Raw genomic sequence first — 5,276 nt, forward strand, 5'->3', positions numbered from 1 at the left:
ATGGCCTCTTGTCTTCTCATAGTTGCCTGGGAGGCCAACCCTACCTGGCAACACCGTCCTTTCAGGCAGTTGTAGAGAGCAATAAGGTCATCCCTGAGCCTCCTCCACGCCAAACAACCCCAGACCCCTCAGCTGCTCTTCATAGGATTTGTGCTCCAGACCCTTCTCCAGCTTCGTTGCCCTTCTCTGGACAAGCTGTGAGCTCCTGCTGCCCCTCATTACCCAACCCCTCATTCCTGCCTCTAGTCCCAGAGCGAGTACAGTGCTTTACATCTCAAAACCTGGGTGAACTGTGGCATTGTCATACTTCACCCTTTGGTTATTATTTGTTTCCTTCATTAATTTCTAAACTTTCTGTTCAGGTTTTGAACTGAGCTAGTATTTTCATAGGACTGTGTGTGAACAGCCCTCTGGGGACCTGTCATGGCCAGTGGAGCAGTGATTGTGTTTTCCCTCATGTAGCATTTTATATTATCTCTGTTAAATTTGTCTGCTATTAGCATAGAATCATAGGATCATAGAATCATACACTGGCTTGATTTGTAAGAGACCTTAAAGATCATCTAGTTCCAAGCCCCCTGCCATGAGCAGGGGTACCTTTCACTAGACCATGTTGCTCAGAGCCCCATCCAACCTGGCCTTGAACACTTGTAGGGATGGGGCATTCACAACTTTTCTGAGCAACCTGTTCCAGTGCCTCACCAGACTCACAGTAAAGAATTTTTTCTTAATATCTAATCTAAACCTACCCTGTCAGTTTGAAGCCATTCTCCTTTGTCGTGTCACTACATGTTCTTGTAAATAGTCTTGCCCCATCTTTCCTATAAGTTCCCTTCAGGTACTGGAAACTGCAATTAGGTCACCTCTAAGCCTTCTCTTTTCCAGGCTGAACAAACCCAGCTCTCTCAGCCTTTCCTCACAGGTGCCATAATGTTATTGTGTTTATTCATGATCAATAAACCTCTCAGCTGTACTGTACTGAATAGCACAATTCTCTCACCAGACCATGCAACCCCATCATTTGTGCCCTTCTCTGGGCAATTCGTGTTGGGCTGTAACACATGAGCATGGCCTTTGGTTGGACTCAGTGAAGCGATTCTTATGTTACATATATATTAAAATGAAGGCATGAATTATTGCTGGACTGCTGTACTTTGTGTGGGAGAAAGGCATCAAGGCACACTACACAAAGTCTTGGCCCGTGTGTTGGTTTTATTAACGTTATCAGTCTCAAGCAAAGACTTCAAGTAACACTATGTAGATTTTGCAAATGGAATCATACTGTTCTTAGTTTTGTAATATTTCAGTTTTAAAGACTATTTTTTTAGGATAGTCTTACTTCTAAAATTCTCTTTGTTCACTGCTTCCTACTTATTCCCTTCTACCTGCCTTACTTAGACATATTTGTGATTTCACAGTTATTGTCCAGAAAAACAAAAAAAGTTATCTATCTTACAAGATATATATATATGTCTTTTAAGATATACATATATATCACATTAAATCAACCTCTGATTATATAAATTTTTTGAACTTCCTGCCTGCTGAAGACTGATTTCTTTCTCTGTGTTTCACCTGATCACTTTCACTTGATCACTTCTGAATCATTTAGTCCACAAAATATCTCCTGCTCCAAGAGCTGTGTTTTCCTTGAAACTCATGTAGATATTTAATGAGTTTGAAGTCTACTTTATTAGAGGACAAGAAGCAACCTGGAAGAAAAGTTTGCTTTTAAAGACGACATCCTTATGTAGGCCCTCACACAACCCAACAGTAGAGAAGGTCTCACATTAATTTTTGATTTGTAAATACTTTTCTTCTGCACCCATGAAATATGAAAAATGTAATCTGGGTCTGGAATGAAGTGAGTACTCCTGCAGTTTGTTTCTCAAAGCTAGTGCTGGTGAGGGAAATGTAGCTCCTATTGATTCCAACATGAGATCTTCTCTTGCAGGTTGGGTGCCAGATGCATCACAGGGGAGCTTTGGTTTCACTGATCAGTTTTCTCAATGGTGTCCCATAATGCAGCATGTCCCTTTGGAACTACTTTCTGCCATGACTGTGTTCCCTGCAGCTTTCAGTGTTGCTCCAGTAGGCTGAAAATAAGGACATTATTTGCTGGCAAATGTTTCCTGGCAAGAGAATGAAATGTTAGACTAGACCAGCTATTAGAGTAGGAAAATTTCTTCATGAGAAGCAGCATTTGAAGTTGTGAAGTCTGAACATCCTAGAATACCTTTGTCAGCTATTCTGATTCACTAATTAGCCAATTAATTTAATTAATGAATTCTTTAGGAGGCAATGAGTTTAATCACTGGAGTTCTGTAAAAAAGTATAGAAAGTTTAGATCTGCAACACACTTTACTGCTTATATAAGCTGAAAACGGCATTCTGGTCATCAGATCTGAAAGGGTGGAAGTTTCCAGAACAGGGGGCCATGACAGGAATTTGGAAAGTAAGCAGTAACCTGTTTTTCTTGTGTCACTGTTCAAGAAGTTTGCATCTGTTATTGTATCAGTTATTGACTGGTCAAAGTATTGACTCTGCTTGTCCTTTATTAAGACAAAATCATATTTTACATTATTTGTAGCAGATTTTTAACCGTAGTGCAAATTCCACGTTTGGATTAAAACAGGTCCTGCTTAGGTCTAGCTCTTGTATAAGTTGAATCTACAATTCATAAAATTTAAGGGGGGGTTGGGGTGGGGAAGGGTGGTGGAAGGGAGGAAATGTGTGCATGTGTTTGTGTGCGGGAAACTACATGTGAGACTTCTCTTAATCACTTCTAGCTTTCTGAGGGACAGGCTACTAGAGGCTGAGTTGGGGGACAGGTAGAAATATCTTAAAGAAAATTTTACTGCCAAAGAAAATAAGAAGTGGAAATGGACTTCTACACCAAATGACATTACTCTTATTCAAAGTTAGATGTAGATAGATAGCATGTCTCTTATGTAGTGCCTGTGGCCTCACTGAACATGGATACAAGTTAATGAATTAAAAATCAGCAGCATCTCTGAAACCTTTCCCCACTGCATAAGGGGGTGGCATTTCTTTTGCTGTCTTTATGTGCTTACTTACAGTCTGACAGTGATCACTACACCTGAGCTAGTCACTCTTCAGATACCATTTTAGCCACGGGCAAAGCACAGTAATGCTTTTTGGGTGCTGTTCATCTGATACATGTTGGTTATCTACTTTGGGTAGAAATGAATCACACCCCAGAAGTGCTTTCTTCTTCCACTGATTTTCGAGGAAGCCTGAGGCAATTCTCACAAGGTGCGTTTATTGCAGGTGTGTATGTTTAGCCAGATAAATCCCATTGAGAAAAACAATAGAAGTGCAAGAAGTTGCTGAGGGCTCTTATAAAAGCCGGCGGACGTCAATAGATGGCAGCATTGTAAATGGTAATGCAGAACCTTCCGCCCAAAACAGCGGTGCTGTGGAGAGTCTAAACCGGTTGCTCTGGAGGAGTAAAAGAGCTGCCAAATAACCGTGACTCCTGTACCTCTGGCTTGCTAAAATATGCTATCTCCTCTCACCTTTCAGATGGCAAAAATTCTCCCTTTTTCTTGAAAGCTAACAGAAGGATCTTGAACCATGCAGATTTCCAGAGTTCGAAAGGCAAAAGACAACTGAACACTCAGCTAACTCTTAAATTTCCATTCCTGGACGCTTAACACTGGAACACATGACATAGAAACTTATGATGATTTAGATTAGAAATTTATGAGGTAATTGTGTGCAGTATGCACACACAATAAAACATTATAATGATACATTTTCATCTTGTCTTTGAGTTTCATTCTGTTGGTCTTTAGTAATTGGATTTATTTTATGTATCTTTGTTAATTTTGGCACTGTTATACAACAACAACATTTGAAGTTTTTAATTAGAAAATACAGATATTTCTCTTGTTTAGAAAAAAATTGAATTGTCATTCAATTTGTTATCAATCATTTTTAATTGAGAAAACTCAGTAATAGCATCAGATGTGCTTTAAATGCAGGCAGTCAGTAGATAACATGTGAAGAGATTATGATAAGATTGAAGACTGTAAAGACATCAGAATATGTGGCCATATGATTCCTTTGATTTCTTTGCCCAAGGAGAGACTTTGTGCCTTGATTAGATCAGGTAAGAGTTGTGTAGTCAAATGGAAGTAACCACAATAGCAAGTGATGGGACCAGGTCTCTTCCTAAATCCTGTGCTTGGTCTGCCTAGGCTGAGTAGCTTCCACTCCATCAGCAATTCTCCTGGCCTGAATGCTACTGCATACAAAGTAAGTGTCTGGTTGATATGAGCTCCTCACACCTGAATGTGGCCCCAAGAAAGTGTGTTGGATCAAACTGCATGTGGCTTAAATTGGCCCTGTGCCTGCCTTCACTATTGCATTTTTCCTTCAGTTTTTGTAACATTACTAACTCTCAAAAGAATCCCAAATGCATATGGAATGCAACATAGACATACTGAAATACCAGCCCCTCTAATTATTAGAATTTAGTCCACAAAACTAGTGATATCCAAGTTAATGCCCCAAACTCATATTTAATCCACTCAATTGTATGTTAACACTGTAAGAATTTGCAAATGATTTAGGATCAGTAATGACTACATAACATTCAGCCTTTTAATAAAGCATTGGTCAGGGTTTTTTTGTCAGGTTTTTTTCCCCCTCTGCTTTGAAAAACAAGGTATATTAGAGATACAACTGGCATCCTAAAAGAATTTATAGGTTCTTATTGATTTTATTTGTTCACTGAATTTCTTCATTGGTCTTTGAAATATCATGAACTGCCTGAGAGGCATGGGTATGCAGATTCCAACAAAACATAGGCATCTATGTGTGGAAAGAGTTCGTGGAAATCCTGTGGTTTGGAATCAGGTTTGTTCATCATTGTGCACGTGTTAACTTCTGCATAACCTTAAAAGTCAGGTTTCGACTGACCAGTGGTTAGTCACAGAAGAGCTAAATAACACTTTGAGATCAGTTAAAATCCCTCAGCTACATACCTTGTCAGGCCTTGTAGCTGTTTGATTTGCTAGCATTGTCCTCCATCTTTCCTCTATTTCTGTCTTTCTTCTATTATTTCTTGTACTTCCCTGCTGTGTCCACAGGTATTAATGCTGGCTGCTTGTTTGGGAGCCACTTTGAGTTGTTACTGCAGATTGCCTCAGTGATGGTGTTTCCATGACCTTTGGAATTTCCACAATTGTAGATGGCTGTGCTCAGTGCAGTGCATGATAGTAATTCTACACATAGGTGCACCTAGATCC

Source organism: Myiozetetes cayanensis, unplaced genomic scaffold (genome assembly GCF_022539395.1).
Source record: "Myiozetetes cayanensis isolate MyiCay16 unplaced genomic scaffold, myiCay2020 scf5-8, whole genome shotgun sequence".
NCBI classification, from domain to species: domain Eukaryota; kingdom Metazoa; phylum Chordata; class Aves; order Passeriformes; family Tyrannidae; genus Myiozetetes; species Myiozetetes cayanensis.